We start from the raw sequence: 25,474 nt of genomic DNA, 5'->3' as shown, positions 1-25,474 counted from the left end.
ATTTTGAGTAAATTTTTAGAGGGAGGTAGGTCCATCATTCTTTTGTACATGGCTATGCAGTTCTCCCAGCACCATGTGACGAGACTATTCTTTCCTCACTGAGGGAACTTAGCACCCTTGTCAAATATCAGTTGGCTATAGATGTGAGTGTTTACTTCTGAGCTCTCAATGCTATTCCATTGGCCTGTGTATTGGTCCTTAGTACCATGTTGTTTTGATTACCATAGCTTTGTAATACATTTTTAGGTCAGGGACCCTAAGTCCTCCAACTTTTTCTTTTTTTCCCAAGATATTTTTGGATATTTGGTGTCCCTTACCCTTCCATGTGAATTTGATGATTGGCTTTTTTTTTTTTTTTTTTAAATCATTCTTCCACAGACTAGTGAAAATGTTCTCAAAGACAGTTTGTGGGTCCCAGTTCTAATCTGCTGTGTGGTCAGGTGGCCTCAGTGCTAATATAGCTACTCCAGAATTCTCCCCGCATTCCATCTGATACCTACAACAGCCCCAGGCCGACTTCCTTTTCTTCCTGTTTCAAAACCACTCTCTCCTGTTAAACATATCACCAAGTTTCTCTTTCCTGTTTGAGGGAAAATGCTCAGCTCCCTGAACCTAATAAGGAATGGGGCTTTTCTCAGCTCAGAATATGACACCACACTTCCATCCAAATTGAGTACAATGCCACATGCTTGGAATCTCTATTTCTAGAGCCTAACAGGTTGGAGTCCCAAGAGAAAATACAGAGCATTGCATGGCAATTAGAGGCGAGCTGTTCTTTTATATTACAAAGGCAGAGGAAGGGGGCTGCCGTGTAATGTTTAACAACTGACTCGGTGGGGGAAGCCCTAATTTGGAGCATTTGCAGTTTCCGTGATATAAATATTCCCACTACGAATGATTTCCAGTTACTAATGTGGTTATCACTAAATGCAGAGTTGAGAAATGCAGTAACACACCATTATATAGTCTTTCCAACATTTAGATTCGATAGGTATAAATAACCTTTAGGTTAATAATACCTATTAATAATAGGTATGGATAATACATGGATAATAATAAAAGGTGGTAACAACAAGTGATGCATTTTGAGTATTTCTTTCCTTTGTTTTTAATATCTTTTGTTTAATTGTAAGCTCACATAAATTAAATATTGGCTGTGATGAAGAAAAATTCCTGAAAATTTAACAACGGCTCCTCCTGAGGCAGTCCCACTGGGCTCTAGCTTACGACTCGTGCAGCTCTGCTTGGAGCAGCATAATCGTCACAAGCACAGTAATGCTGGGCCATAAGCTTCATGAAACAATGGCTGTAGGGATGGCCAAAGACCATAAACCGGTTTTGTCTTAACCATAGGAATGTACTGGCTCATGGTATTGAGGCTAGAAAAAGTCCTAAATCAAGATATCAGCAAGACCTGCTTTCTGCTCCACGTCTGCAGCATTCTAATCAGGGGCACAGTCAAACATACTTAAAACCCTATTGGGGGTTGAATTATGTACCCCAACAAACACATGTTCTTAATCATAATTCACAGGCCCTGTGGGTGTGAACCATTGTAAAGAGGAGCTCATGAAGATGTTATTTTTAGTTAAAGTGTAGCCAACTGAATTATAATGAGTCTTAATCCACATAACTGGAGTCTTTATTAATATAATTAAGGAGACACGTAAGCCCAAAAGGAGGGGACATTTCCATGGGAAGGGAGTAGAGATGCAAGCGAAGAAGTCTCAAGGCTTGGCAGCAGCCGTCTTCAGAATGCTGCAGACTTGGGGAAGAAAGCAAAGCCTTGCTGATATCTTGATTTGGGACTTTTTCTAGCCTCAAAACCATGAGGCAATAAATTCCAATTGTTGAGACAAAACCGGTTTGTGGTATTTGTGACAGCAGCTCTGGCCAATGAAAATACCTATATTCCTCTCTGAGGTATCTGGGTTTTCTTTGGAGGTTTCCCATCCTAGCACTGACAAACTGAAAGCTACCCAACTTTGTAAATTCTAATGGGCTTGTAGGTAGAGGTGGTATGGTCTCAAGTATGGTTAACTTATATGCATAAGTCTAGAGGGAGATAGCTCTGTTATTCAGAATAACTGGTAAATGTGTGAAAAGTAACAGGGCTGTATTTTACTTGCTCTATGTTTAGATTTAAATGAGTATAATTTTCTAAAACAATAAAATAAATCCCCCCCCCCCCAAAAAAATCTGTCACTTGCAGGAAAGGAAAACCAAAATAAAGCATTCCTTTTCTTTTTTTTAACTGGGTGGCTAGCTTTCTGACAACCCAAAATATTATTTTAGGAGCTTGGGACATAGGGAGAGGGCACAGACAAGCTGAGAGGAAAGGTTACAATCACAGTTTGGTAAAGAGAAAGTACTCTCACAAAGATAATATGCCATAACATATTGTATTCAAGTGTGGCTTTCCATGAGAAATCCCCCACCAGAAGGTTCTCATGTCACACAGGACCAAACCCATCCTCAATCTTCAAATCCAGCAACGGAGTGTCAGTAGAACCTACCGTGAAACAAGGCTCTTCTCTACATCTTACATGCTGTAATATTCCAGCCACAAAGGAGAATATATCTGCCAGGATAATTCCCAAAAAAGGAAGTTACAAAACCAAAAAACTTAAAATTCTCACTCTCCACTGAAAGCCCAGCCCAACTTTTGTTTGTAGACAAGGTCTTGCCACATATAGACTGCCTGTTTTAGGGTTAAAGAGCCCATGCAGAGATTTGACATTTATAAAGAAAAAAGAAAATGAAAATTGTATGACACACTCAGTAGGGGATATTTGGAGAGCTAACTCGGGATGGTTTGTCTAAAGCATATGGCCAGGGCCCTTTTCCCGGTGGAAGGTCAGTAATATGACTATTGAATACAATATGTTATGTCAGGAAGGTCAGCAACCCCCTCGTGGGAAAACTCCCACTCGAGACTGACAGCACCGGGTGCCTGGAGGCAGTCTCAACTTTCAAAACCGAAGCAGTCTGCATCAGGGGTCCCACGTGATTCAGGGCACACGGTGCATTTTGTTTCTGCTATTCTTGAAAGGTTTCAGGTTGCCATCTTTAGTTTTAGGTCCTTTATCTCTTAATCAGACGCTTGTCTGATTTAAATGCTATGCAACCGTAAAAACCATGCACTGGATGAGATAAAAAAAGCTAGTGTTAAACCCTTGGGTGCACCTAGCAAGTCCTCACCCTTGAATGCGCGTTTGTACCTGATGGTTCTCTTGACCACACCTATCAGCATTATCAGAAGTTGTCTGAAATACTTCAAGTTGCTTTCAGAACATGATGTAATTCCCTCAGAGAGGATATTAGATATTAGATCTCTAGGGGCTAATAGGAAATATCACCAAAACATCTACAAATCTGGGCCATTTGGTTCTATGGACCAAAAGCATTAAAAGCACTTTTGTTTTTCTACCCTGTATTTTACTTCTACAAAGGCGTAAGCATGGATGGGCACAAAAACTTTACTAGGAACTACATCAGCTATTGATGATATTAAAAAAATAGGAAATGACTAGTTCTCTAATAGAAGATTGATTAAATAAAATATGGTTACCTTCACAAAATGAAATACCATGTAGCATTAAAATGCAGATGTAAAAACAATTAAATGACATAGAAAATGCCCAAGACATTTCTTTAAAATAAACCAGTTGTAACTATAATGATCCGAAGTTTGAAAGAGAGAGAAAGAGAGGGAGAGAGAAAGAAGAATTGTTAACAGTATTTCTCTCTGGTTAGTAAGCTTATGGGTGATTTTTATCACTTTATATTACCTGTTGTTCTAGTTCGCTAGCTGCCGGAATGTAGCATACCAGAGATGGAATAGCTTTTAATAAAAGGGGATTTATTTTGTTAGTTCTTCAGAGGAAAGGCAGCTAACTTTCAACTGAGGTTCTTTATTACATGCGAAGGCACAAGGTGGTCTCTGCTGGCCTTCTCTCCAGGCCCCTGGGTTCCAACAATTTTCCCCGGAGTGATTCCTTTCTGCATCTCCAAAGGCCTGGGATGAGCTGCGAGTGCCAAGATGAGGTATGCCAAGCTGCTTGGGTTGTGCTATGTTGCACTCTCTCATTTAAGCCCCAGACAATTAAATCAAACGTCATTCATTGCAGCAGGCACACTTCCTAGCCGACTGCAGATGTAATCAGCAACAGATGAGGTTCACATACCATTGGCTCATGTCCACAGCAACCGAACTAGGCACCTTCACCTGGCCAAGTTGACAACTGAATCTAACTACCACACCTGTATTTTCTAAATTCTCTATAAAAGAACATGAATTCCTTTTATAGTTAGGAAAAATCAAAAGACTCAGGTTACCAGAATATGTAAAATAATTTCTTATGGAATGATCTCGAGATACTTTGGTCTAATTGATTAACTTAAGAAAACATTTTATTTCTGTGTAGCATACATACAGAAATGCACAAAAATCATTAAGCTTACAGCATGGTGAATTTTCTAAAATACAAGTATCTGTGTAGCCAGCACCCAGCGACCTCCTGCATGCTTTCTCCTATCATTATCCCCAAAGGTAACCGCTTTTCTGGCTGCCAACACCAGAAATTAGTTTTACCTGTTTTTGAACCTTATATAAGTGTGATCATACAATATGTGCTCACTCGTTCAACACTGTTTTTGTGACGTTCACCCCTATTTTGCAGGTAAACATGACTCGTTCACTCATATTGTTTGATAGCAGGGATTGGCAAACCATGGCTCACAGGCCAGCCTACTGTTTTTCTAAATAAAGTTTATTGGATCACAACCACACTCATTCCTTTAAAACTATGGGTGCTTTCATGCTGCAATAACACAGTTGAGTAGTTGTAACAGAGATCATAAGGTCCTCAGAGCCTAACATATCTACTCTTGAGACTTTTACAGAAAATGTTTGCCAATCCCTGCTGTGCAGTATTGACTGTGTGAGTATACCACAATTTATTTATCCATTCTTCTTTTGACGAACAACCTTATTTTCAGTTTGGCAGATTTGGCAGGTAAAAACGCAGGACTCCTAGTTAAATTTGAATTTTAAACAAACAATGAATAATATTTTTTAACTATATCCTATATAATGCTTGGCAAACCTAGGCTATAATGAATAGCAGAGCTGTGAACAATCATTTATATGTCTTTTGGTGAACTTATTATGTTGGATATATTTATAGGAGCAGAATTGCCAGACCATAAATACATATATGCTCACTTTTAGTAGAACCACCAAGGAGTTTTCCAAAGCAGTTACACCAATTTTAGACTCTCACCAGCAAAGCAACATTTAAATTGTTTCTGTTTTGCCAATTCTTAGTATGGTGGGTCCTTTTACTTTTAACCTATCTAATGGGTGTGTAGAAGTATCTCAGTGTGGGCTGTGGTCTTTATCTGCATTTCCTTGATGATTAATCAATTTGAACACTTTTCATATAATTATTGACCCTTTGGGAATCTTTATGTGTGTGTTTGTTGCTTGTTCAGGTTTTTTTGACCCGTTTTAAATTGGGCTAGTTCCCTTTTTCATGGTGGCCAGTAATTTATATCATCTGGCTTAAAATGATGCACTGGAACTATTTGGATGCTTGCTCTGTCTCTCTCTCTCTTCACCTGTTCCTCTCTTTGATTTGACCTGGAAAAAATGGAGAGGATAATGTGGTTTCAGCATGAACAGAAGCTAGCAATTTATGAGGTAGAAGAGTCTCGAGTTCCAACAGAGCTTTATGAAATGGCTGGAATACTCTGCATTTGTGCGGTCCAATACGGTGTTCACTAGCCCAGTGGGGCTACTGAGCGTTTAAAAGGTGGCTAGTGCGACTGAGGAAAATAACCGCAAATGTTATTATATTTTAATTAATTTAAACTTAATTAGCCACCTGAGCCTAGTGGTTGCAGAATTGGACAACATAGCTCAAAGATGGGCTAAGAGTCAGGCAGTTATGAATAAGCTGATACAAGGAGGATAGCTAAGATACATATGTCAAAGGAGAGAGTCTGTTTCCAAATTCCTAGGAGCTGTTCAGACGAGAGTGGTCTGGATTGAGTTTTGAGTGGCTGAAGCTATTTTCACATTGCCTTTACCTTGCATTGTTATTGTTCTTAGATTTCTGTATGATCCCACTCCTTTATCCTGCCCTGATCCTGTTTTGTTTTGTTTTTTTTTCATTCAATTATATACAGTGCAATGAATATTTTTCAAATGCCTGTGCAGTGACTAAATTGATGAGCTGACCCAGATCATTATGAAATCCTCTCCCTTAGGAAGAACGGTATTTACTCATGAGATCTGGACAGATTTCCCAAGCTCACAACACTTCCCCCTCCCTGGGATGACTCCCAGATTCACAAGCAAAGCTCCTGAGTGGCCATTTCTGAACCACAGTATCTTGGTGTCTTTACTATAGGTTAGCGGTTCCAAAACTTTTCACGTGCGTCAGACTCACCCGGAGGACTTGTTAAAACACAGAGGGTGAGGCTCTTCCCTAAAGTGTCTTTTCCAAGACGTCTGAGGATGGGATCCCAGCATTAGCATTTCTAACGAGTTCTCAGGTGACACTGCTGCTGGCCGGGGGACCACTCCTGAAGAACCACTGCTTTAGAAAACGAAGTCAGGGATAGTCGGGAATTTGAAATTTGAAACAAGGAGATGTCAAGACGGAAGGGTACTAGAGTAGAACTCAAGCGGGAAGGTCTGTAAACAGAGTTTAGGTTCTGCCTGGTTCCCGTTCTTCTCCAGCCTTGGTTTAACTCCTCTTGTGTTTATATAGAATGCCCCAAATCCGCTGAATAAATCCCATTACTTCCTTTGTTTTGCTAAACTGGTCATAGAAAATTCCTGTTTCCTGTCTCTGAAAGAACCTTAACTAGGACATGAGTTTATCGGTTACAGGTTACACTAGGAAAACAGAAGCCATTCTATGTATTTAAGATATTATAGTACGGGGAATTGGTGAGATAGGTGATAGAAGATCTGAGAAGCCAAACATGCAGCCCAGAGATTAGCAACAGTAGGAAGCCACCTCTGTCCCTGGACCGGAAGGTCAAAGGGAACAGGTGGTTTTAACAGAGGCTGGGGGGACCTGGCAGAAGGTGGAACGGTGACAGCCTGGACCAACAGGGGAAACGCTGCTACTACTGCCAAAACTTCACTGAAGACAAAGAGAGGAGGAGAAATGCCCTGGCTTCTCCCTTCCACCTGCCTTCATTCTCCTAGAAATGTCTTCCCATGCTGTGAAGCTTAGGAAATAAGGAATACCTGGGAAGGACAAGGTATGGATTTGAGAACAAGCCAAGCTGGCACTGTTAAACCCTAGATTTCTTTTTTTCTTTTTCAACAGACATTCTGCCTACTTGCAAATTAGAACAAGATAATATCTGTGTGCTATATAATTTCTAATAGTCTCTTGTTAAGACTAAGAATTTTCTATTTAAATAGGTTTTTATTAACTTGTTGCACAATTAGGACTCACATTTCCGAGATAATCTTTAGGGAAGAATGCAGATGACAAGAAGTAGCATTTATATGGTGCTTTTCAGTTTAAAAGTGTTTTCACAGGCCTCATGTAATTTAATCTTCAAAACCCTGGTGAAGTAGGTATTATTGTTAACCCCGTTTTATAAATGAAGAAACTGAGGCTCAGAGAGAATAAGCAAAGTCACATTGTGTCCAAAACTGGCACAATTCCAGGCTGTGCTACAATTGTGGTTTGAGCATACACCCTCAGTTGTTGCAAAATACCAATCTCTTGTATTTGGAGTGAAAAACACATGCAAGACTACAAACTTTAAGTTCTTTCTCTCTGTTATCTCATTTCCTTCCTTATCTAACACCCAATATCTGGAGTAAAACCTTATAACCAGTAGTGGGAGAGGTCATTTTGAAAGATCAGCAAAATGTCCCCTGGCGCCTTTTCCCCTCCCCCATCGGTAGATGGTCAATTAAATCTATTCTCTTCAGTGGTCCCACAGGTTCCTAATTAATAGGCCATGGTTAAAGGATGAGCCCGGGCCTTTCTTAAGATCATTCCAGAGCAGCTGCAGTTGTTTAAAAAGAAAAGGAAAAAAATCTAAATAAAGAAATCCTTTTGACTGAATATAAATTAAGCTAGACAGTTGTGGGTATTTTTGGTGACTTACGAGACTACATAGTCAACCTACAAAGAATTAAATCAAGTACAACACCTAGTGAGTACATGTGAAAGTGATTATGTGTGTGTGCGCTCGCTTCTGTCTCCCTAGTAAGCTTCTGCTGGCCCCAGGTCCAAACACAGCATAACTGATGCCGAGAGCCATCTTTGTTTCCCCTGGTTACCAATGAAACAGTGTGCATGCATCAGTTCCAATCCATCATCACTTTTAGAAAAATGCCTCCAAACACAACGCCTTTCTATCTTTCATCTACCTATCTACCAATCAATCGACCTATCTATCTAAATAGGAGGAACAGCTTGCTGTAAAGTGATTTCTCCTATAGAGTTACTCCCCAGAGTGTGCCTCAGTAACACACTTATCTATAAGGATAATCCCTTCTTTACAGAAAGGCTCCACATCCAATTTACTGACCCCATAAATTTCAACCTCACTGATTATGTTTCCATCTAAAAGCTTTATATAGTTATAAAACTGGGAGAGCCTTTAGAATCACCCCAGGTCAAATTTCTTTGTGAATATTTTCCACAATGAACTGCAATACATGAAGCCTTCCCATTAGCTAAAGTATCACTGATTGCACTCTTGATCTGATGGCCAAAGGAACATTTGTATTGTCTGGGTTCCATCAAGGACAATATTTGAAATGGACCAAGTACCTCAGAACGGAAGAGCAACATTCAAAAGTAGCTTCCTTCAGTGGAAAAAAAAAATGTGTCTGGTCTATAAAGAAGAGGCTTGTTAAAAGAAAATCAGAATTCAGCACTGAAACCTCTCTCTCAGCAAAACAAAGCATTTTCTTCTCCCTGGAGATCCTCACATATTTCCACGAATATTTTTCACTTGGACCCAGGTTAGTGTAGCAGAATGAAATGAGAAAATAAGACTGATAAGCAGACTTTGACCAACAATTGGATAAACATTTGAAATCTTAATTGCACACCTTTTAAAAAATAAAATGCACAGTTCATTTCATAGATTCTAAAGATCTTGCTAGGGGGAGATGGGTGTCAGCTGATCTTTACATGTGATTGAGACACATTAAATATCATTTTCAACTTATTTTACATTTTCAATTGGAATAACTAGCTGCATTGAGTTTTCATTTAAAGACACCTAGAGATTTTCCCTCACCGTTAATTTTTAATAATAATGAGGAGTCCCTGAATAGTGGTAAAAATTTTATAAATTATTTTATATATTAAAAATTGTATATATTAAAAAAAATCTGTCTAAACGGTCAGAATTTTGCTACATTCCTTTTGCTTATCTCTAAATAAACATTCAAGTGAATTAACATCACAGCCATTCTTGCAAGGACAATGTTATTTGGCTCTTAAAAAATATTTGAAGGAAAAGAGATGAAAGAGCAGAGGGAAAATGTTGTGAATTAAAAGATATATACATACATACGTGCATATATGCATATATAATTTATTAGACCTTCAAATAAGGGTGTTTTCTTCGGAGGTGAGAGCCACCAGAGCGGGAAGTCTGTTGCAGGGACGAACAAAAAAGCATGGTTCCGCGATAGAATTATCTCTGCAGCAGCAGGAGGCTCCCTGACCGAGGGTTGAGGCGACTGCCTATCACACCGCGATTTTATTAGCGACAGCCACCGCTATTCTGTCACTTCAGTGAACTAAGCTGTTCCCCGCGTCCCGCAGGGTCACCCAGTCTTGGTTAAATGGGGAGAATGAACGGGAAGGAAGAGAGGTGTGTCGAACCAAGTGGGCCACACAGTGATTCTCTCCATCGGGGTCGACGTCGCCCCATCCCTGGGGGCGTAGAGGGAATTCCAGGACCGCAATAACCCAGAAACTAGTGCTTCCTATTAATTAGTTGTTCAGGGTGGGGGGAGGCAACGAAAGGCTTAATCTTCCCTTCCCGGATGGGGCCAAGACGATCCGGCGGATCCGGGCGCCCAGGGCCGATGCGCGCGAGCTCAGGACCCACGGGACCCTCAGAGTCCGAAAGGGACAGAGTCGAGGTCAAGTCAAAGGGCACCACCGCAAAGCGTCCCTCCCTGCAGCCCTCGCTGCCCGCAGCTCCGCGCGGTAACCACTACAGCTAACGCTCCAAGGCTGGAGGGCGGAGAGGGGGCAGGTCCCGGAGGGGGCGGGACCCGGGGGCGGGGTCCAAGGGGCCGAAGCCTGCGTCGGGAAGTGTAGTTCCGCGAACCCCAGCGGGAAGCCCGCGCGGGCTCGGCTGGCTAGGTCGGTACTACAAGTCCCAGGAGTCTGCAGGGGCGACCGGGGCGTACATGCGCAGTGAGCGCCACTTTGTATCCTATCAGGCCGAGAGGGGGTGATGTCACCTGCGACTTGGTAACCTACGAGCGGCTGTGGAGGAAACTGTTTAACCGGAGCCCATTGTACCCGGAGCGCAGAGCTGCCTTTCCAGCATGCAGGGACTGCTCAGGTAAGGGGGACGCGCCACCTCGCCCGCCCCACTCATTCATTAGGTGGCACCGCGCGGTGGCGCCGGGGCTGGGTGCGCTTTCTCGGGCCCGGCGTTGGGTGTGCGGCGCGCCCTCCTGCTGCCTCCCCGGAGCTCTCGAGCTGGGTAGGTAAATATTAAACCCGTCCTTCAGGTTGGGTCTGAGTGGGAACGGGACCGAGACAACTCCGGGCTGCCAAGCTGGGGATGGGAAAATGGCTGCAGCGCGGCGCAAAGCGAGGCGAGCCCCTAGGAAGGCGCCCGGAGACCTGGGGTCCCTCCCTCCTTTCTTCCGGAGGCGCTCGGCTACCAGGAGAGTCGGCAGGGGTAGCACTCGCGGTCAGGCTGCAGGCGCCCCCGGACTGGGCAGCGGGCGGTGGTGACCTCGGTTGGAGGGCAGTGCCCGAAGCCCCTAGGAGAATCCCGGGGGAGGCTGGGTGGGCACGAAGGTGCCTTTAGGAAGGAGATACTCCCTTCACTGTCCGCGACCGAGAAGAACCCCCGTCGTCCCTGGTAAAGTCACTTCAAGCCCCATTCAAAAGGGGCAGGGTGACTGTAATTCAGCCGGAGTTGGAAGCTGAATGTCTTAAAGCGAGAGAAGGGAAACTGGGCATTGTGGAGCGAGCGAGGGGTGTCGGCGGACAGCGGCGAAGGGAGGCTGTGCTGCCTGCGGACCGGGTTCGAGGTGCCGCAGAGCGCGTCCGCCTCTCGCCCCTTTCGCTGGGGCGCATCTCGGTCTCGCCGGCACTCATTGCTCCCTCTGCAAAGAGCACTCGGCTGGGGCGAAGTGCCTGCCCTGGAGCCATAGCCCCGGGGTGGTCAGGGGGTGGGAGCTGAGTGGAAAGTCGAATGATAAGGCTCACTGTGGGGCAAGAGAGCTGGATAATCGGGTTTTCCCAGACGGTGCTGAAAAGCCAACAGCTTGCGATCAGCTTGTCCTCGGACCAAAAGATAAGCGTGAGGCCCGAGAACTGTAAAGTCTTCTACATGTCCTCTCCCTGACCCTAGCACCTTCATACGTTCTCTTAACTCACATTCATCAAACCCACGGCTCTCAAGGAGCTCACAAACCTGGGTTGGGGTGCTTGGGCTCTCGCCACTGTAAAAGGTTTTAGTGTGCCCAGGATAGATACATACTCTCCATTTTCCCTACGCCCATCCTACCTTCACTCTCCGGAGAACATCAAGAACAAATACTACCCGTGACCGTTTTACTCTCATCATTGAAGGTCCCTTCCTTTCACTGGGCTGGTAGTTTCTTGAGAATGGAGTGAATTGTAGCGGAGTTTGCGGGCAAGATGAATCCGGTTGCCATGGCGACTCCTGCTGTCGGAATCTTTACAGCCTCCACTGCAGTTTCGATTAGTTGCGGCTCTGCGGGCAGCTGGGAGGGCGTGGCCAGAGGGTGTGGTCAAATGCCTGCCCCCGGCCCAGCTGCTCGCTTCTCCTCACCCCTTTCATTGCCCGGGGACTCTCCATTCTCTTGTGCTTGGACGCAGTTCTTAGACCCCAAATCCTCTCCTCTCTTTCGTATCTGTTATCTTCCTCGAATTTGGAGCTCGAGACCTTGGACGTTGCAATTGAAAGATATCTTTTCCTCTTTCAGGCTAGCTGCAGCATTTTCGCAATAAGCAGCTTCTAGGTTGGAGGCAGATTTCTCAGGTAGGAACACTCTAGTACTTCTGCGTGATGAGAACGCCCTAGTCGCCAGGAAAAGTCCTCGATTTGCTTCCAGTGCACCTGACTGGAAGTGATTAGGGACAATTAGTAACTGAAAACGAGTTTCCTCTGATTATGAAATTGAATTATGGAAGTTACTGTTGTCACTCGAGGCTCTCATAAAATCTAAAGGCTTGCCTAGAGGATAGCGGTGCATGAGGGTGAAACACTGGGCTGGGAGCTAGGACAGTGTTATTAAAAGTTACCCCCTTTACTTCTGGGTAGACTCCGAGGTCCCCTCCTTGGTAATGTTGGAAGAGGGGCCTAGAGGGTTTCTTAAAATTGATCCTTTGTGTGAAATCCCTCACTCTGAAAAGGACATGATCTGTTTTTGTTGTTTCTTAAAGTCACCTGAAGATGAGGGTTTCAACCCAGCTTCTGACACTGTTGTGTTGGGTAAATCATTTAATATCTCTGGGTCTTACTTGTCTGGGAGAATGGCCTAGAGCTTTATGTGAACTCTTCAAAGTGGGAAAGGCAATGATTATTACTCCCAGTAGCAGGACTTCTATTTGTATTTTTATCTTAGAGCAAATTGTTGAGGTTTTGCCTTTTTACATATTCTTAATGAAATACATTAAGTGTATTTGTCATATACAAATATTTTGTTTCTTCTCTGCTGACATGTTGTGCTAAGGTGCACTATCACAGAAATTGTTGTTTAATAGGTGATTATATCCCCATGAGGAAACAGAATCAGAAGTTGACTGCCCATTTATTATTTACCAAGAACATCATTAGCTAAAATCTCCTTCATTTTTCTGTTTTTTTCTTTTTCTTTTTTTTTTTTTTTTACCTCTCCTACCTAGATTGTAAGCTCTTCAAGGGCAGAGTCTTTGTCTTGTCCATCCCTACCTCTCAGGCATTTAGAGTACTGTTTGGCCAGTGGTAGATATTTATTAACTATTTGTTGAATGAATAGTAAGTAGTAGAGCTGTGATTGGAGACCCAAAGTCTATATTCTTTCCTCTGGTATCATTAATTGATGGCATTAATTGTAATATTTCCCTAAATTGCTTTCTGCTGAGCAGTTTCATTTCAGCATAAACCAAAACTCTCCATGTCACATATGACTTGAAGTATAAAGAGTCTTCTATGTGCTTGAAATAGAGAGATGTATTTCATAATTATTTGATTTTGGAATAATTCACCTCTATAGACTATTTTCTTCTTAGTTACAATTTCTTATCGTTACCTCAAACTAGATGCTTCTAGATTTCTCTCAATTGTTTTATAGATAACTTAGATAACTTCCCCAGGAGGTGTGTGACATGAGAATAGAGGGAGAGACCAAGACTTGTGGCAGGCTTCTGGGCACCAGTTGAGGAGAAGAGCTGGGAGACAATATTTCTAAAATTTGGGGTGGGGTTCTATAAACAAAATCAGTTGTCCTAGGCTGGAAGATGTGAGAAAAGAACAGGGTGTGGGCATCTGTCCGATATTCATAACATTCTGTTTCACCCAGATTCTGTGGGTATTTGCAAGTATAAATTAGGAGGTGTGATGGTAAAGAGGTACAGTGGGTTATGTCCATTTAGGAGCTTGGTGAGTAGGTACCAAGGAATTTGAATCCTACCTTTTCGTTTTGTGGATATTCTCTGAATGTTTATAATATGTTTGTCTGTGTGTGGTTTTATTTAAGCTACTTTGTTTAAAAAGCTGCTTTTAGTGTTGGTGCTATGGTCATCAGAACAAATAAGGTAGTTACAAAAAATACAGCTAAGATGGAAAGTGTTTCATTTTGTAAATATTTTGCGGGTATTATAAAGACTGGCTTTGGCTTGAGAAACTTTAGGCTTCTGTGGAATCACTTAAAAGTTGCAGCTGCTGGATAAGGGGAAACAAGCTTTCCAAGGTAGTACTGAGAACCCTAGGTGTCCATTCAAGAAATAATCATTAGCACTTGTAACTTCTTGGAGTACCCTTTGCCTTTGTATCACCCACCCCATGTTTCCAGGTGTTGTCTTATTGCAGGAAACAAAGTAACTTTGCCAACTTAGATTAACAAACTGGTTCTCTCTCTAGAGAAGGCACCAACCACAAATGAAAATTCTTCTATTTTGTTCTGAGGTTTTTCTTGGGATGTGAAATGTGGGCTTCTGCCAATTTTTTGGTACTACATTTTCTCACTTGGTAAAGGAAGAAATCTAAGTGAATATATATTTTAAAACTCACTGCATCTGTTTTTAGTGGTTTCCCCAAGAGCTTGAAGTTTAAGAATAGGAGGCAAAACATAGCACAGGTACCATTTCAGAAATCACTAAGGAGGGCAGGGACATTTACAGACTTTCTATAAGGTCAAGTTTGCAGGGCAGGCTTGGATGGCGGAAACCCCTCTTGAAGTTAATATTCACTTAGCAACAGTACTGATTTTTTTTTACATAGATTGTGTAGTGGGCTGCTGATAGATTTGTACATAAAGGTGGACCTAAAGGTCTCCTCTTTCCTTCAGAGCACCTCTAGTACCTCTGCTGAGAAAGGAACAGATGAAGATGAGGTGAAAGTTGATTTTGGTGACCTACATTTTTTGCCCTAGCCGACTCTTTGCAGCTAAAAATTTTATTTTATGGTATCCTTTCTACAGTTCCAGGAGTAGAAAAATGAGCATTTCAGAGAGGACTTGAATTTGTAGTGCATGTGTCTAAGAATTAAATCCTAGGACATGGTAACTACTGTATAGAATCCTCTCTCCCTCACCTCCACCCATCTGAGATTACCAGTTACACCATTGGCTCTGATCCACTTACTTTCTGTGTTGATGTGTGAGCACGCCTAGTTTTTGCCTGCATCTCTGACTTTCTGAAATAACAGCCCCTCTTACCTGGAAGGTACATCCCTTGGTGTCTACTTTTTCTTAGTGCTTTCTGATCCAGCTGAGTGCCACAGTGTCTAGGAAACCTTCCTTGCCTATCCCTCAACCTTCACTGCCTACATCTGCTCCTTCCTCCTTAGCCTGACCATACAATTTAACACTTACAGCTAATGTGTTACCAGTAGTCAACAGATGTGAGGTGCTTATCTTATGCCAGGCCCTTTCTAAAGCTTAACATGGACTAAATCACTGACTTCACACAACAACCCTGTGAGGCACTGTCACCATCATTTTAAAGATGAGCCAAGTGAGGCATGAAGAATTTAAGAAACTTGTCCTGCTTAGGTCACACAGCTAAGTAGGTGGCAAACCAGGTTTAGAGCCCACGCAATCTAGCGTTTATACACCATACTATCACTTCACCTCCGAAGTTCCTGTATGTATAGATTTAAAATGTTGCATTTGAGTATTTGAATGATAAAACTTTTGAACACCCTCCTTTTTGGTATCTGAACGATAGGCAAATTAATTGAAAAAGGAAATGTTCTTATACTCCACTTCTGAATCTGTTTAGAGTCTGTCCAAAAGTAGGCCCTGTTAGTTAACTGAGATAACTTTTCAGTAGGTTGAATCCCCTATTGAAGAGAAGCCCTTTCTAGTAGAACAGGGCTGCAGAATTCTGCATTGAGACTTTAGGCCCATAATTTCCTAGCTTCCTACTCCCTGTTGTCTTTTTTTTTTTTTTTTTTTTTTTTTAATATTTTTATAGAGAAATCTTCACACACATGCTGTCCATACATGGGTCCCTGTTGTCTTTTAACATGAATTGGGAAAGTTCTTTTGAATAATAAAACTTGAACAGCAAACACGTAATCTAATATTGGATAATCTCAGATTTTAAAACAAGCTTCGCCCCCTCCCCTCCGTGACACACACACACACACCTCAGAAGAGAGTTTATTTTTATAATGGAACAAATGTGGTGCCAAATATACAATTGTAATTTTCTTAAACCATAGCCACTATTGTGAATTAAATGTGTAAAACTAGGGAACTAAATTCAATATCCAGTGTATTTGGTGTGATTTCCTGACTTACAGTAGGTCTTTTCCTTTTGGCTTAAAACTGGATATTGTGCCCCTTTAACAATATTCAGTAAATACAATTGACAAAAATACACACCATATCATTTAGGGAAATAATAGGAAAGTTATACAGTAAGAGCACATCACCAGGAAGAGAAAAGAAAAAGGAAAAACTTTTTAGCTATTAGGCTTTTCAAATATAATATTCATTCAGCATACATTGGTTTCAGAGGTTTTTTTTTTTCATTCGTCTTGTTACACTTCCTAAGTATGTCATTCACCTTTACTAATAACCTGAGCTCATTCTGTTCTATAAATTACACCAGGATTGGAGTTGAAGGTTGCCTGTATTTCTGACAGGTACATAATTAGGGTCATCTATTAAACTGGTCTTTGTCCTTTTCATTTCTGAAGAAAATATCTGCAGTGTGTCTAGTAAAGACATTGCCAATCTGATGTCCTTTCTGAATTTAGACTTCCAACAGAAAATAGCCCAGATTCCAGCTTTGGGCATTGTCTGAGAAATTCAGATGCTCTTCTTTTTTTTTTTTTTTTAAATAGGTTCTTCTATTCTGGCTTGTTGGCTCAATTCAGTTCTTTAGTGCTGTAAGAACCAGGTCTAGGGCATTGGTTAGCTTTGCCTTTGTTTGAACCACAGACTGTACTTGTAATCTCACTCATTGTTTTCCATTTTGTTTTTATTTTAAACTCAGTTATACTCTTGGTCACAAAGGAGACTAGACAATATATTGTGGACATATCAGTGCAAAGCCATCACTGCTAGAGGCAAAAGAATGTGGAATATTATAAAATGAACTGGTGGGAGTTTTACCTTCTATCGAACACAAGAGGCAAGGCATTGCTAGAAATGTTGCCAAGGAACTGCATGTCTCTGACAGATGCCCTCCCACAAAGGTCAGTTGTATCAGGACAGCTTCTAGCAGTTTTCCAGAGCCCACAGACTTGGTCTCTTTCCTTTCTTGGGAGTGTGAGAGTCATCATTCGTGTGAGTTTTGGTGCCATTCTGGTCAGTATCCTTCCTCCGTAAAGCTTCTGCAGATTTGCACCCTAGAAGAAGAATCAAGGATGTTATTTGTCTTAGTTTCCTGGCTGCAGTCACAAATACCTTCTAATAGGTTGACTTAAACAATAGGGATTTATTGTCTCATGGCTCTGAGGCTAGGAGAAGTCCAAAATGGAGACATCAGTAAGACGGCGCTTTCTCCCCAAAGACTATGGAGTTCTGAGGCTGATGGTCAGAGATCCTTGAGTCCTTGACTTTTTTTGTCACATGGTAATGCATGTGGTGGTGTCTTCTCCTTTGTCTCCTGGGTTTCCTTGACTTCCAACTTCCACCTTTTCTCATGGTTTCTCAGTCTATGTCTGAATTTTATTCTGTTTATAAAGGACTCCAGTAATTGGATTAAAGCCCAACCTACACAGTTGGCCACACCTTAACTAAAAATAACATATTTGAGAGGTCTTATGTATAATGGGTTCACAACTACAGGACTGGATTAAGGTTAAGAACATTTTTTTCTGGAGTGTATTATTCAATTTATCTCAGTAGTCAACGTCATTCTTCAGCAGGTGAGATAGATTGTTCATATGTGCCTAGACTTAAATTTCTATTCATCTCGTGGAGATTTGCTACAACCCAGCAGTGAAATATTAAGACATTCGCTAAGTCAGAACCTGCACTTCTGTGACAGAAGGAGGGACCCTTTGAAACCCCAAGAATGTGTTGCAGAACTTACTGCGAGAAGTAAAAGAAAATAAAATGGAAAACTTAAACCATTTAAAGTACCTTGCTGTATTCTTTACCTTACTTTTGAAAGTTGGTAAAATTGTGAATACAGACAGTACCGTATAGTTTTGTTCAAGGCACAATTTAGGCTTTTCTTTTTAAATGCAGCAGTAGTTACACAATATTAGTGACTTTTATTAGAATTAGGATTATGATGGCAAAACAAACAACTTAACCATTTGTTTCCCTTCTCATTTGTGAGTAACAATAGTGTTTATATTTAAGGTGACTTTTTGTCCATTGCTGAGCCCTCTCTGGTAATTCAAGTTGAGAGTCATGGAGGGTATGGAATGAATAAGTGCTGGAATGGAAGCCAGTGACTGAGACTGAGCACATTACATTCTCAGGATGTTAACGAAGCAGACTGTTTTCATACTTTTATGTTTCTTAAATCAAGAGTGGAGACTGGAGAAGACTAGAACACCTCTTTGTCCCATTTAGGATTTGAGATCCTACAAGTAGGTGACACTTGTAATTATAGAATTGGCAAGGAACTATGACAAGAAACTGCCTTGCCTGTAACATTTTCTGTTGACGAGTTAATTAACAATTACAGAAAATTACAAAAAAAAAAAAAAAAAAGGAAAAGACAACGTACATAATTTTTAGCTTGACCCAATTACCTTTCAGCCTTGTCCCTGGTTACCTTTTCTCTGCATCCTGCCTTTCCCGAGTCCAACCCCTGGAATGAACATTGAGGCTGGCGAACCAGTGAACTGATTCCTTGCTCTCAGTGCCTCTCTAGCAGTGAGGTGACTGTCCCCAGGCTACCAGGTTTCATATCAGAAGAAACGCAGCCACTGACATTTCCCTTTCTATCCCCTCAACAAAGTCCTTCCTCAGAAGAGGGAACTGTGTTGCAGCCAAGAGAAAGCTGCTTACATTTTAGTTCTCCTAAGCTCAGATTGCTTTTCTGATGGAACCCGTTGGGGGAAGGGAAGTAGGTGGGGAGTAGGACAGAGGGAGTTATTGGGTTTCACTTATCATTTGTTTCCCTCTGGATTGCCTTTGTTTATACTGTCTCTTCAGGCCAGGAACTCTTCCAGCAGAAAGCATGCACAGACATAGGGATATTAATTTCTAGTCTTCCTTCTGCTTCTGTTTCCATTTGCTGACTTGGCTTTCCTCTGTAAGTCTGATCTTGAAAGGAGGGCTAGGGACATTTAACCTGCTTTTAATTCTTTAGGAGGTGGGAAAGAAATCCTAAGAACAGTGACTAGGGGCAAACATGTTAGTGATTTTTCTGATGGGAAAAGAGAATGATGTCAAGTAAATTTAAATTTAGCATTTATGTATAATGTGCATAATTTATTTATATTCAGTAGAAAGTTTGGTCTTGGATGCAATCCTCTCCATATTTTTGGTGGTGTTTAGCAATTGCACAGAGGAAAAGAAAATACTGGTAGATTTTAGGTTTGGATTGGGATAGTCTTGACAATTCCCTTAAAATTCCTGGACCTCTGTTTCCTCTTGTGTGAAACAGTGTGTTCAACATAGAATAAGCCATCTTCTGGGTGAAAAATTCTAAAATTTTCGAGAATGGCATCATCTTAAAATAATGACATCACTTATATGGCATTGTGTCCCCTGGGTTCCATAGAAGAGGGATCAGTGAGGGGAGGTTCGAGGTTTTCACCTCCAAGGTTTCTGAACTTGACCCTTGCTCTTAGCATGCTATACCTGAGGCCGTTTTTGACTGGAGCCAGATCCCTCAGCTGGTCTCTAGTCTATTCTCTTTAACTGAACAGTTTTTAGTCCTGCTCCCCAGTCTTAGGACTCAGGAAGTCCCATAGAACCTAAGAGAATAGGCTGGACTGTGTCTTCTGATAATCTTCCAGTTCTATTTAAGTTGATAATCTCTTTTAAACTAGAGTTTGGGGTGCACAGGTGGTTCAGTGGTAGAATGCTCACCTACCATGCAGGAGACCTGGGTGCAGTTCCCGGACCATGTACCCCAAAACAAAGAAACAAACAAACAAAAAACAAACTAGAGTTTGACCACGAGTGGTCCACATGGTAAATTCAGCCAGCTCTCATTTTGTCTGGCCAGCACTCTGTTATCTTAAAGCATAGAATAACTTTACTGAACATTTATGCTCAGATTTGTCACAATCCTCACCGTACCTTAGTGTCTCATTCACAACCACCTTGTTTCAGTGATATTTCTTTACCCCCTTGATCCTTGAAGGCATCTGAGAAATAAAATTAAAATGAAGCGAGAGTCTCTTTGAAGGTTTATGCAGGAGTGGGCTGGTAAATTACCCATTTTTATACTCTAATCCAAGTTTCTCAGGCCTTTGTACTCTTGAGGTTTGGGACTGGATTGTTCTTTTGTTGTGGGACCTGGGTTGTGAGTTAGGATGTTTAGCAGAATCACTGGTCCCCCCATTAGCTACCAACAGCATCCCCTACCCCGAGTTGTGGCAATCAAAGAAGTCTCCAGACATTGCCAAGTGTTCCCTGGTGTATATGTGTGCATGTGCAAAATTGCCCCTAGTTGAGAGCCAGCACTCTTTTTTTCCTTTTTAAATATTTTTATTGACAAAACAAAACAACATACAAGCACGAACATTCTTAACATATGAACATTTCATACTTGGTGTACATTCAGTGGCTTACAATGTCAGCACATAGTTGTAGATTCATCACCATGATCATTTCTTAGAAAATTTGCATCACTCCAGAAAAACAAAAAAAAAAGAAAAAAGAAAAAACTCATGCATACCATACCCCTTATCCTTTCCTCTCACTGACCACTAATATTTCCATCTACCCAATTTACTTTAACCTTTGTTCCCCCTAATTTTTTTCCTATACTCCTTACCACTCCCTTTCATTGATCATTAGTATTTCAGTCTACTCAATTTATCTTAACATTTGTTCCCCCGTTATTTATTTATTTTTAATCCATATTTTTTTACTCATCTGTTTGTACTGTAGATAAAAAAGAGCAGCAGACACAAGATTTTCACAATCACACAGTCACGTTGTGAAAGCTATATCATTATACAATCATCTTCAAGAAACATGAGAGTCAGTACTCTTAACCTGACAGATTTTGGATGGCCTGAGAACTTTAAATATAGGACTAAGTTTGGATATTTAGGAATAAACTGGAATTCATCTGGGAACTCAGCTACCCTGCTGCTTTTATTTATTTGGGCAGTTGGTTAGAGCAAAGTAAAGGTCACTAGGTTAGACCTTTTGGGGTCATTTCTCCATTCTTCCATGACCACAGCCTGGGAGACCAGCCATGTTTTAAGGACATGTCCTTGGTCACAACAGGGGTCTCTCTGTGACACTGATGCTGAGTCAGGACAGGCCCACCAGAGCTAGTGGGTAAACAACTTTAATCCCATGGCCTGTGTTGTAGGTCACTAATGTTGTCTGTGGTTAAGAAGGGTGGATGAGGCTTTGGTGGAAAAATAAAAGGTCACCTCTGCTATTATTGTTAAAGCCCTTCAACCTTTAAAAATGACAGCTTATCTCAAATCAGCAGTATGGGAAGAGAGCTCTGCAAAGGATTAACAGAGATGTTCCTTTCCCCATCCCCCACCCCCAAACAAGAAGGTCTTTTAAACTTGACCCTAAAACTTGGGCTTTGGAACACTCACTCAAACTTGCCTGCCTCTCAGAAAAGCAATATAAGATTTTCAGTGTACAAAGTAAAAATGATCCAAAGTTTAAACTAACCAAAGCTCTGTTCTTAAGCAACTGTTAATGCAAACTTAATGTTTAGCAAAGCACACAGCTTCGGTTGGTTAAACCTGAAACCAAAGTTCCTTCTCAAAGAGTTAGGTGGGAATTTTGAAGGGATCTTCCTAAGGGCTCCTGTGTCTGGTTTGTGGTGACAAGGGTGAGCATCAGAATTCTCCACGATGGATTTAAAACAGAGATACCTGGAGATGTTGATTTGGCAGATCTGAGGGTTGGAGCCCAATCTGTGGGATTGTTAACTCCCTGGTAACCTGATTCTTAGCCAGGATTGAGAACAAGTCAAAAGATGAAAAGGTTTTGCCTTGGGAGATGTGATGATAGTTGCAAGATGTGTTAGGACTGGCTGGTTGGTTAATGCCCAGCTCTGTTGAAAATTCTGTTTTCATTGTGGTGTGACTCTTTAATTTCTTTTAAAATTTTAAATGTGTAAAAAAAAAAAGGAAGTCTTCTACATGTGGTAGAGTGTGATTTACCAAATACACTGAAATTTATGTTTCTAAAAATGGAAACTTTACTATATTTTGGCAGGTTTAACTAAAAAAAGTTATTGTTTCCTCAAGATGCTTACTTGGGAGGATTCAATTTACATATCAACCTTTTTTTTTAAAAAAAGGAAACAGAAACCACCTGTGATGGTTAGATTCTGCTGTCAACTTGGCCAAATGATTGTACCCAGTTGTCTGGTCAGGCAAGCAGTGGCATGATCGTTGCTGCAGGGATATTTCGTGACTGGTTGATTAAATCATCAGTCAGTTGATTGCATATGTGATCAATTACATCTGCCATCAACTAAGGCATGCCTCCCACAATGAGATAATCCGATCAGTTTAAGGCTTTTAGGGAAGAAGAGAGACTCTCCCTACTTCTTCAGCCAGCGAGCCTCTCCTATGGAGTTCCTCCAGAACTTTCCTCAGAGTTGCCCTATGGATTTTGGACTCTTCCATTCCCATGGCTGCTTGAGACCCTTTTCTAAATCTCGTATTTACAGATCTCTCCTGTTGTTTCTGTTTCTCTAGAGAATCCTGACTAACACAGCTTTGTAGCAGGAGTGGTTCTTGAGAAACAAAATCTTAAAAATGGGTTTTTACAATTGGATTTTACTACTTTGACTAGATTCAGGCACTAATGACTCTGTTTCCAATAATCAAGATTGCACTGACAGTCCATGGGGTGAGTTGCCAAAAGAGATACTCAAAATTTCATTATTAGATTCTGCTAATTGTACACTTATACAAGTGCAGAATGTTTTGATACCTTCACAGAGTTTTGTAGACTTAAGAGGTATAATGATGTCGGCTGATTTTGTTAAGATATACTGGATACAGTGATAAGGGGAAGGGATTAGCTGAAGGCTTCAAATTTGAAACTTCAGCTCTATATGAATGATGTCAAAGTTTCCAGAGTGTACCCTGAAAGAAAATCTTATTTTCTGTGATTGCAGACTTGAGAGCTCTGAAAACCAGACACAAAGCCTCATTGTGTGAGTAGCAGATTTACAACATAAACTAAAATCTCAACCTTACTTCAACCTGTTGTTGTAAGGCTTTAATTGGAAAAGAATGGGATACTGAAATTGGGATGGGAATGTATGGGTTTACTAATAATGACAGGGTGACAGGATCCCTGGAATCTGCTGAGCCTTTGCTAGGTAGACCTGTAATGGACTGCCTTGAGGAAGGAGCTTCCTGGCCTCCAGTCTCCTCAGAGGAATCTGCTGTCCAACCTCCATCTAGTGAAATTAACTCTTCACTGCCTTCTAACCCTGTAATTACCTCCTCCAGGGAAATAGCCCTCATTCCTTTCTCTGGAATGACTAATCCTATTTCACCAGATGAAACTGCAACAGAATGCCCCAAGGCAATTGGCTTGAAAGGCACTTCTCTTTCTTTTCATGACCTACTCCCACTACCCTTCTTTTCTTCAAGACCTATAACTAGACTGAAGTCCCAACAGGCTCTAAAAAGTGAGGTGCAATGTGTCACCCATGAGGAGTTACATTATACTCCAAAAGAAGTACATGAGTTTCCAATCTATATAGACAGAAATCAGGGGAATATGTGTGGAATCAGGGTATTAAGGGTGTGGGTTAATGGTGGAAGGAATATAAAGTTTGGTCAAGCTGAATTTATTGATACGGGCCCACTAAGCAGAGATTTTGCATTCAGTGCTGTAGCTTGAGAGGTTAGAAAAGACATTAATAGTTTGTTTGGGTGGTTGGCTTAAACATGGATCCAAAGTTGGCCAACATTACCTGAGGTCAAAATGTCAGAACTTGTCCTGGTATAATGTAGATAAGGGGATCCAGAGGCTTAGAGAGATTGGAATGTTAGAGTAGATTTATCATGGAAGATCTGCTCACACACCCCAGAAGTGTCCGGAGGACACATCTTTACCAGAATCGTGAGAAATAAATTCATGAGACTAGCTCCATCATCCCTGAAGAGTTCTATAGTCACGCTTCTCTGTACGTCAGAAATTACTGTGGAAACTGCTGTCACTGAGCTGGAATCCTTAAACACAATAGGGATGATTGGGTCCCGAGCTGGCAGAAGCCACGTGGTGATGGTCAATCATGATAGACAAGGTAGGCATGGCCACCATTATGGGCAGAAGACTCAAAGCAGCAGCCGAAATAATCTGATTCGCAGAGACTTGTGATGTTGGCTAGTAGATCATGGGGTACCTAGAAGTAAATTAGATAGGTGATCTACTAAATTCTTGTTTGAGCTGTATATGCAGAAGAATTCTAGGTCAAGTGAACAGATGTCTAACTTGAATTACAAAAATAGGGAATCATGCCCCCCTAATCAATTCCCAGACTTGAGACAGTTTACAGACTCAGAGCCCCTCGAATGACGGGAGGGCTGGGTATCCTTGGGGAAGGACCCTTTTACACTGCCCAAAATTTGCACTGTTAACCTTCCTCCCAGCCCTCCCCAAAGAGACCTATGGCCTTTTACCAGGGTGACTATGCACTGGGGGAAAGGAAATGATCAGATATTTTGGGGATTATTGGACAATGGCTCAGCAGTGACACTAATTCCAGGAGACCCAAATGCTACTCTGATCTACCAGTCAGAGAATCCTGACTAGCATACCACCCCCTCAGAAATGGTCAACATCACGAGTGTTCTTAAAGGGGGTAAGAAAATAGTTTGGGGCTAAAATGTTTAAATGCTCTTCCCAGCTTCTCTTTTTGAAAAATCTAGATCCTAGAAAGGCTCTACATGATTACAAAGCTAATTCTATTTCTGTGTGCTTCCTCTCCGACCCCCTCTGGTTTCATACACTTGGGGTCACACAGTTTGCTGCAAGCTTCCTTCCTTAGAATGTGCCCTGTGGAAGCATTGTATTCTTGTGGAAGACATTGTTTTGGTCTCAGAGTTGTAATTACCAAAGTGGGGAAATACAATAAAATGGCTCTTTTTACTTGGTATTTACTTAGGTAGACTTTCAGGTCCAGACTTCTAGTGAGCATAGCAGAGGCTAGGAAATGATTAATTTTAGTGGAAATTATTACAATCAGAATTTTATGGACTATTTAATAAATTGTGGAAGCAATATTTTAAAACGTCATTCATTCATTCATTTGGCATGTAAAAATGTTTTAATGTTGGATATGAACATTTCAGAAAGCTGTTTTAGAGAAATACAGTTTTTTTTCCCTATGGAATACAAAAGCCGAGTTCACTTAAATAAAGCTCTGATCCTCCTCTATCTTCAACTTCTGAAATA

At 41.4% G+C, this 25,474-nt stretch overlaps 1 protein-coding gene and 1 long non-coding RNA gene across 5 annotated transcripts in view; one reads left to right on the top strand and one right to left on the bottom strand.

The window, feature by feature from the left end:
• The window catches only part of LOC143651753 (uncharacterized), a 48,932-nt gene extending 36,893 nt beyond the window's left edge, over window positions 1–12,039 (bottom strand). The window contains exon 1 of the long non-coding RNA XR_013160185.1: window positions 11,764–12,039. This is a non-coding gene — a long non-coding RNA (uncharacterized LOC143651753). The remainder of the gene's footprint in view (window positions 1–11,763) is intronic.
• DAAM1 (dishevelled associated activator of morphogenesis 1) overlaps window positions 10,440–25,474 on the top strand; it is a 187,775-nt gene continuing 172,740 nt past the window's right edge. For 3 of the 4 annotated variants that reach the window (XM_077122487.1, XM_077122488.1, XM_077122489.1), the window contains exon 1: window positions 10,440–10,581. The gene's annotated coding sequence lies outside the window, so the exon portion shown is untranslated. Of the gene's footprint in view, window positions 10,582–10,661; window positions 12,262–25,474 lie in introns of those variants that run through there. The other variant, XM_077122490.1, reaches the window with a different exon arrangement.

This window comes from Tamandua tetradactyla, chromosome 12 (genome assembly GCF_023851605.1).
Source record: "Tamandua tetradactyla isolate mTamTet1 chromosome 12, mTamTet1.pri, whole genome shotgun sequence".
NCBI classification, from domain to species: domain Eukaryota; kingdom Metazoa; phylum Chordata; class Mammalia; order Pilosa; family Myrmecophagidae; genus Tamandua; species Tamandua tetradactyla.
Note: the sequence above shows the minus strand (reverse complement) of the source record. Positions and strands in the feature narration are given on the sequence as shown.